Source organism: Gopherus flavomarginatus, chromosome 5, assembly GCF_025201925.1.
Source record: "Gopherus flavomarginatus isolate rGopFla2 chromosome 5, rGopFla2.mat.asm, whole genome shotgun sequence".
NCBI classification, from domain to species: domain Eukaryota; kingdom Metazoa; phylum Chordata; order Testudines; family Testudinidae; genus Gopherus; species Gopherus flavomarginatus.
This window is the reverse complement of record NC_066621.1, coordinates 42,186,810-42,196,084: the sequence shown is the minus strand read 5'-3', so window position 1 is coordinate 42,196,084 and position 9,275 is coordinate 42,186,810.

Sequence of the window (9,275 nt, the reverse complement as noted above, 5' to 3'; positions counted from 1 at the left end):
TGGGACCTTGAGTAATGAGAATGCAGCCGGGCGGCATCTCCCCTGCTATTAATCTCTCTCTCCGAGTGCCAGGCTGGCAGTACTGGAAATCCCTCCCTCTGCTCATGGCTGGCAGCTCTCCTGTCAAACTCTCCTGGCAGTTTCCCGCCTGTAAATGCCTCTCTCTGTGCTCGTTCCTGGCGGCCCCTAGGAATCAGCCAGGCAGAAAACATGACTCACAAGGTTTCGGGGAGAAGTTGAAAAGTTAGATATTATATCTTGCCTTCTCCCTTAGTGCTCGGCTGGACTCTGGCAGCTTGAGGCTGCTGCTGCAGCTGTAGGAGGGGCGAGGGAGGGTAGAAGGAAGTCACTGAGCGGAGAGGAGAGGAAGGAAATAACTTTTTTTGAAAGAAAAACAGTAAGACAGGTAGTGCCATGGGGGGATCTCCTGACACACTCCTCTCCGGGCTTAATGCATACAAGAGGTGTGAAGTGCTGAGGTCTTATCCATAAGGACTGGCTGTCTAGAGATCAGATTGCTGCAGGGGCTGTCCCAGACTCAAGCTTTGTGCAGGGAGAAGCAGAAGGAGGGAAGTCCCTAGCCGAGTAGTTTTCAGCTGCAGATTGCACAAGATATTCCATGAGAACTGGGATTATTACCAAGCATGATCTTTGTCTAGGGACTGGCTGTTTGTCCCTCCCCACCCTCCCCTACAATCCCATGAGAGGTGAGGGGTGGAAAGGGAGGAAGGTGGAAATATATCACTTTTAATGGTGAATGAAGGAAGTGACAGGGAATGGGTTCCAAATGCTGTCCCAGTTTGCCATATAAAGGAGGGAAGAGCATGTCTACACTGCGGCCACTACAGCGACACAGCTACAGTACTGCAGCTGTGCTGCCATAGCATAAATGCTTCTGACATCAACCAAATGGGTTTTTCCATTGATGCAGGGAACCTGCCTCTCCCTGGGGTAGTTGTTCAGTTGTTCTAGCTGTATGTATACTGGGAAAGGGGGCAGGGGGGAGTTAGGTCAACCTAACTGCAGTGCTCAGGGTGCAACTTTTTTCACAGCCTTTAGTGCTGTAGCTAGGTCAATCAAAGTTTGAGGTGTAGCCCAGCCTAAGGATGTGTTTACACAGCATTTTAGAGCAAGTCTCCCAGTCCAGGTCAACAGACAGACTAGGGGGGCTCCCACTCATGCTCTAGAAATAGCTGTATAGACACAGCTCTGAAGCTGCAGGTCAAGCTCCAAAGCGTGGTGGGTGGGGATGGAAAGGGGCTGATCTGCTGCAAAATATCCCAGGTCTTGTGACCCGTCTGAGACCCAGCGGGCTGAGAATGCAGGCTGGCAGCATATTTTGATGATTTTACTTAATAAAGAGCCAGATTAAGGCAATCCGGAGCCACGGGCCCACCACAACACAGGCCTCCTGGGTCCACTCCTGAGCTATGGCCCCGCTCCTCATTTGGAGTAACAGTGGCAGAGAGGCCCATTTCCTCTCCTAAAGAGGAACAGGCCATGGCGTGGGCCCCCCATCTCTCTCCAGGAACAGCGGGGTCCTCTCCCTTTCCCGGGAATGCATGGGTGTGCTTGGGTGGGGGAAGTAGGCCCACTGTATTCTTCTCCTGCTGCCACACACAGAGTCCTCTTCTGGGGCGGTGCCCCCCATATAGCCCCATTGCCATGGGGAGGTGCTAGGGGTGCTGTCTACCCTCTCACACCTCATAGCCTCCCTGGGTGAGTTTCCAGCCCCGAGAAGGGTTTGGAGAGCAAATCCCAGGTCTCCTGACCTCCTGCCGGCAGCGCCTGGCAGGCTGCCACCTTCTGCCCCACCTGTGATGGCTGCCTCCTCCTCAGTGTGAGCACAGAATCCGGAAGGGCAGAGAGCCAGGCTGGCTGCTCTAAAGCAGGAGCCCACCAGGGACAGAGTCTCAAGGCAGCAGGGTGAAGAGGAGCTGGGACATGGGGTTGAGGGGAGCTGGGACATGGGGTTTGAGGGGCTGAAGCTGAGGGGAACTGGTCTGGGGAAGTTCAGGGGAGTTGGGGCAGGAGTTCAGGGGGCTGAAGGGGAGCTGGTCCAGGGCAATTCAGGGCAGCTGGGGTGAGGGTTCATGGAGCTGAGGAAGGAGATGGGGTGAGAGAAGTTGGCTAGGGCAATGCAGGGGAGCTGGGGCACAGGAGTTCAGGGGGCTGGAGCTGAGGGGGGCTGGTGTAGGGCAGTTCGGGGGAGCTGAGGCCCAGGGGTTCAGGGGCTGAAGGAGAGCTGGTCCAGGACTACCAAGAGGATCTGGGATGAGGGTTCATGGAGTTGAGGAGGGGTTGAAGGTGTGAGGGAAGCTGATCCAGGTCAATTCAGGAGAACTGGAGTGCAGGGTTGGGTCATTTATATTTCTTTAAGCCAAGCTGTCCCATCTTCTCACAGCAGGTCTTTGCTTTGAACTGGTGTTATCATCTTGTGAATTGCACCAAGTGACCTCAGGTGTGTCAACAGCTTCTTGTAATTCTCAGGTATTAAGCTGTTATTACAGGAAATACTATAAGCAACTAAGTCTCATGATCTGTTTTGTATTAGCACCAGTGTCATCACTGTGCTATTTACTGTTTGGTTTTATTGTACTCAAATTCTTGGAAAAGAACTTGAGCCAAATTCAGGCGTGGTGTAATTTCCTTGAAGTCCATGTCTAAGGCAGGCTAGCGAGGCAGCTGGAAAGGTGATACTGGATAGCTTGGGACAGGGTGGTTAACCTGAGAGTTTTCTCTTTCCCCCATAAGCATCTGTATCTGTAAAGGCTGGAAATACATGAGATGTGGGGAAGACATTTGTATAGCACCATAAACTTACCTTGCTCTTCAAACATAGAAAGAACCATGGTCCCTTGCCGTGGGAGCTTAAAGTCTATGCTGGATTCTGCACTCTTATGCATGAGAGTTACTGTACTCATGTGAGTAACTTTACTTACATGCATAAGTGTCAGCAGGCTCTGGGCCTAAGTCAGATTAGACAAACACAAAGCAAAGCCCAGGATGACAGGTGAGGGGAGGAAACAAGGGTATTCCTGAAGAGATGTGATTTGACTGCAGTAGTGGGTGATCCAGGCACAGGGGCAGTGTGATAGAAGAAATGGAACTGAAAGCAGGTAAAATAAATGAAGGGAAAAAGCAATGACCAGGGTGAGTAATAAAGATAGAAACAAAGGGTTCGTTTGGATCCCTTTCTGCTCTCGCTGAAGGAAAGGGTGTCACTGAAGCCCTGGAGTCTAGTAAACCAATTGGCATTTTATTAAAGAATTAAAGAAAGTGACCAAATGTCAAATAGAAATTTAAAAATACAGTTCATTACAGAAAAATTACATTATTGGAGCTTGCAGGGTGGACATAGCTGTCATTCACAGCAGGACACTGAAGCAACATATCAGACAGTTATAAAGCTATCCAGGGCCGTCCTTAGGCATAGGCAACATAGGCAGCTGCGTAGGGCACCTGAAAATTTGGGGGACCACTGGGTCTTAGTGTCCACCCACTTGTTTTCCTATCCCTGTTCTGACCCTTCCTGCAGGCTCCCACAGATGGCTGCTCTAGCCTGGTGAGTTTTCCTTGGGAGGGAATCTAGTAGTTAAAAGTGAAAAAACCTCCAGCCTGCCAGACCTATTAGCACAACATTGAAACTGTTAAAGAGACATTCAAGGGGTAATAAAGCCATTTAACAGGCATTTGCCAACCCCAAGGTATATACTGACAGGTTTCAGAGTGGTAGTCCTGTTAGTCTGTATCAGCAAAAACAAGGACGAGTCCTTGTGTCACCTCAAAGACTAACAAATTATTTGGGCATAAGCTTTTGTGGACTAGAACCCATTTCATCCGATATCCATGAAAGCTTATGCCCAAATAAATTTTTATACTGTCAGTTTCTGACTTTACTGACAAAAACAGTTGTGCATTAATGTAATATTTACATAGAACATGTCAGTCTACAGGACCTTAGTTTAAAATTTGCTTTAAAAATATTTCATTAGTGAGCTGGTGAAGATTATAAAATCACATTTCTAAAAAATGTTTGCATAGAGTTCTAGATGCACAATCATCTTTAGCCTTAAATGCGTGGATCTTCAGACATACAGTTTTTTAAATAAATCCTTCAAAAGACCTCCCTTATCTAAAATACACATTTTAATTACTATAGTTAAAAAAAAAGTGCTTCCAAGTCTTCCTGTCCTTTCTGTCCATCCCTTCACCACCTCTCCACTCACTTCCCACTGAAGAGAGCCCTTAAAGGGACAACAGTCCTTCCCTTCCAGATAGCTGGACAAAGAGTTTCCCTTTCTTTACTTCTGACTATCCGACGAACTAGTTTTAAAAGAACCCTCCAGCAAAATCAGTACCTTAGTAAGACAAAATCCTTGTTATACCTAAAATCTTTGGAAACATATTTTTTTAAAGTTGGTGAAATTTCATAACCATGTCTCTTGTTATGGAGATCACACAAAGTAAATTACTGTTCCCTTTTTCTAAAAGCAATGAACATTGTTATGAACACACTAAACCTCTCTGATTAATTTAAAAGAATGTCTTTGTTTCAGTGAGTTAAATAGGTAATAATCTGGAATGCTGGCTTAAGATTTGAGTACATTTAAAATATAAATTCAATTTAGAAATACTGAATAAGAAAATGTAAAACAGAGAAGAGCTGCATCATGTATTCCATTATATGTAATGTTGTATTCAGCAGGACAGCTGACTCACCCTTACTATGAAGTTTTTGCAAATAAATCTCTGACAAACTTCAGGGCATATCAAAAAACCTGTGACTGACATTTTTTATTCCCAAATTTTAGTGCTTTTAATTAGGTACTTTCTTCATGTCCATTCTGCGTGAGGGAGAGGGCATGGAAGTCTCTGCGGGGAACTGTGACTCTGGCCTGCTCCACACTACGCAGTTAAATCGATTTAATGGTGTACCCGTCCACACTACAACACACTTTAAATCGATTTTAAGGGCTCTTAAAATCGATTTCTGTACTCCTCCCCAACGAGAGGAGTAACGCTAAAATCGATATTACTATATCAATTTAGGGTTAGTGTGGACGGAAATCGAAGTTATTGGCCTCATCATTTTACAGTAGCTACCCACAGTGCACTGCTCCAGAAATCGACGTTAGCCTCGGACCATGGACGCACACCACCGAATTAATGTGCCCTAGTGGGGACGTATTAAATCTATTTTATAATATCGGTTTTATAAAACCGGTTTTAGTTATTTCGATTTTATGCTGTAGTGTAGACGTAGCCTCTCCGCCACCATGAGGCAGGCCGGGCATCTCATTATCCTTTGCTGTCAAGTCCCTCCTCCCCCTCCCCCACCAGGCTGTGAGCTTGGGCTGCCATCCGGCACAGGGGCACCAGTTTAATAATACTGCGTAGGGCCCCATAAATCCTAAGGACGGCCCTGCAGCTATCTAGGCAATTGCACCAGGTATAAGTAAATGTAACCTGTTTACAGGTATCTGATTGAGATTCTAACAACCTTTAAGAATCAGTTTGATGTTCAGGCATTACAGCTCAAAGATCTTCAGGAACATCAGCAGAAAGTGGATCATTTCAAGAGTGATTTGGAGTGCTAGAAGTGTGTAAACCTACCTTCACCAGGAATCTTTCACTATAATAGATAAGTGAATGCGCAAATTGTGTGTTTGTGAAGCCTTCCCCATTGCACTCCTGCACAAAAGCTTGACATAGCTGCAGTCCTTGTGCTCACAGGAACACAGATGCTCTTTACTGGTACACATGGGATGCAAGAGCAAGAAGACATTCTGAAGGGAGCACGGAGGAGCCGAGTCCTAGAGGGAAGCTGTAGCTCATGCCCAATGAGTTAAGAAATTCTAACCAATCTTGACTTAGGAATTAGTGCTATTTGTCAACAAGTTGCTATGTCTGATAGTCACCACGCAAAGGCAATTTTAAAGCCCTTTGCTGAGACCACGTTATAGATGCCAGCCTGAACCAGTGTTGGATGAGCCATTTAGCACGTTGATTAAAATAGCATGATTTCTGGGGTTCTAAATGTATTTTTCGGGGATTTGTGTGCTGGCTCAATCAAGCCAGAGAGCAGGGCAGGAAATGGTTTTCCCATCCTGTGAACATTTTTGAGATTTCAGAAATGAAACTGAGACCTCTGAAAATGTTCACAGACAAGAAGAGACAGACAGCCCACCCTAGAGTAGCCAGTAGCTCAGCGTTTGGGACAATAAGCTGGGATATAGACCACCAAGGTTCAAGTCCTACTCTCAATAATTCAGGTAGATTCATGATCATTGAGGGTAGGGTTGAGTTTTCTTTCTCTCTGGTTTTGACCAGAAATTCCACCCTGGACTTGACGAAAGTTTAGTTAAAAATGATACATTCCTGCGAAAAGTGTCTTTTTTGACGAGTGAGCATTTTCTGATGAAAAATCTTTTTTGTTGAAAAATTTCCGACCAGCTCTAGTAGAGTGTATTGAAAAGGGCTGTTCTTGAAAGCCTTTTCTGCCACCTTTCTCATGATGGACATTAATTTTTCCAACAAGTAACCTCCAGTAAGTCAACGGAACTACTCCAGGAGTAAGATTCTACTCAGCATGAGTAAGGATGACAAAATTAGGTCCTTAATTCTCTTCCTTCCTGCCCAGGACTCATAGACTCTGTGACAAAGTTCCTCCTCTACTTTGGTGGGTCCTGTGCTTATTGGCAGATTTTGCTCACCTCAGTGATCCTCCCCACAGTCTGGGTCAACTCCTCCTTTGTCTGTTCAGGAGTTGGGAGGTTTGGGGGGAACCCGGGCCCGCTCTCTACTCCAGGTTCCAGCCCAGGGCCCTGTGGATTGCAGCTGTCTATAGTGCCTCCTGTAACAGCTGCATGACAGCTATGAGTCCCTGGGCTACTTCCCCGTGGCCTCCTCCAAACACCTTCTTTATCTTCACCACAGGATCTTCCTCCTGGTGTCTGATAATACTTGTACTCCTTAGTCCGCCAGGAGCACACCCTCTCACTCTCAGCTCCCTGTGCCTCTTGCTTCCAGCTCCTCACACGCACTTCCTCTCCTCTGGCTCCCCCCCGCCTGACTGGAGTGAGCTCCTTTTTAAAACCAGGTGCCCTGATTAGCCTGCCTTGATTGGCTGCAGGTGTTCTAATCAGCCTGTCTGCCTTAATTAGTTCTAGCAGGTTCCTGATTACTCTAGTGCAGCCCCTGCTCTGGTCACTCAGGGAACAGAAAACTACTCATCCAGTGATCAGTATATTTGCCCTCTATCAGATTCCTGTACCCCACTGGCCTGGGTCTGTCACAACTCATAGAAGATTAGGGCTGGAAGGGACCTCAGGAGGTCATCTAGTCCAATCCCCTGCTCAAAGCAGGATTAACCCCAACTAAATCATCCCAGCCAGGGCTTTGTCAAACCTGACCTTAAAAACCTCTAAGGAAGGAGATTCCACCACCTCCCTAGGTAACCCATTCCAGTGCTCCTAGTGAAATAGTGTTTCCTAATATTATATGGGGAGAGTATTGGTTTGTGCCAACAAAATTCATTTCTATTTCTCAAGGTCCAAGGAGAGAAATCACTTTCTGTTAACAAGATAGGAGAGCATTGTTACTGGTTAGGAATGTTTTGTTTCTTTGATCCCATTAACTTCTCTAACATTCAAGGGTATTAAGTTTAAATTATTTGTCACAGCAACATAGGATTGCCAGACTGGATCAGACTCAACATCCATCTAATCCAGGATCTTGTCTCTGACAGTGGCCAGCACCAAGTTCTGCAGAAGAAGGTGTAAGAACCCTGCATTAGGCTGATGTGGGACAATCTACTGGCTGACCCTCATTTAAATCTTGTCCTACTCTCTCATCGTTAGAGATCGCTTAAACATGAGGTTTAATATCGCTGCCCAAAAGAATTAGCATTAGCTGTTTCAGCTCCGGATATTCTTCACAGCCACACACTTGTCCAATCCTTTTTGGACTCTTGCTACATTCTTGGCCTCAGCAGCACCATGTGGGGCCAAGTTCCACAGTCTAATTGCAAAGTGTGTGAAAAAGTATTTCATCATTGTTGAATTTGCCATCTTTTGGGAGAATTCCTGACTCCACTGAAGTCAGTGGGAGTTTTGCAATTGAATTCAGCTGAACCATGGTATCCACCCTTTAATTTTATCAAATGGTCCCTTAGTCCTGTGGTAAGAGACAAGGAGAACAGAAGCACTTGAGACACCATCTCTGTCTTTTATTATGTTCCCTCTCATTTGTTTCCTTTCTAACATAAGCAATTTCAGTTTTTTCAACCTCTATTTGTAGGAGAGTTTTTCCAGGCCCTTGGTCTTTCTCATCACCTTTCTCTGAACCCCCCTCTAGTTCTGCAATATTCTTTCTGAGGATTCTACGCACAGAATTCCAGAGCAGGCCACACTGTTGATTTATATAATGACATTAAGATATTATCTGCATTACTCTCCATACCATTTCTTATGCATCCTAACATTTTGTGTGCAGTGTCTGACTGCAGCTGCACATTGAGGACTTTATTGAACTATCTAAAATGATGCCAAGGTTACTTGTCATCATACAAGAAACTCTAATTCCTCCATATGATCTGACACTGCTGTTATCCACTTTCTCCACCAGGTGGCTCTCTTTTGCTGTTGTAAGATCAGTACCGCAACTGTACTGAACTCTGTTTCCTTTATAGCTTTTCAGCGTATCCTATTGTGCTTTATGGAATTAGAACACAGCTGTTTGTGTCAGTCAATATAAATTAATTTTGTTATTTTATGTTCAGTCTTAAATGTTTCACAGATCAAATAGCATTTTTCAACCCACCACGTATCTATTTCTAAAGTGCCTGTCACCCTGGTGTTTAGGCACACTGATTTCATTCCACTGCTGCAAATCACATTCCTCTCTGATCCTGGTTCTCAAAGGATTTGTGGGACTGACCAGGATTTGTGAATGTCTGAACAGCAGCCAATATCCTATGAATAAAGCTGGTTGAAATTTCTTGAACTAATTTGTTGTTGTTGAAAAATAGGCATTTTTTTAAACAGAAAAACACCTTTCTTTGGCAAAGCTGATCTCCAGTGATGTTATGCTAGGCCTGGAACCTACTTTGTGGGATTTGAATCAGTTTACTCATGGATAATCTGTTTACCCCTAAAAGAAAAGGTGTATGTGGTTTGTTTTATCATTTGCCATTTCTAGAATGAGATGATGAGTGATTTTAAAGCAAGTGGGAAAGGGTGAAAATCCCCTAAAACGATATTCTGATGATGTGG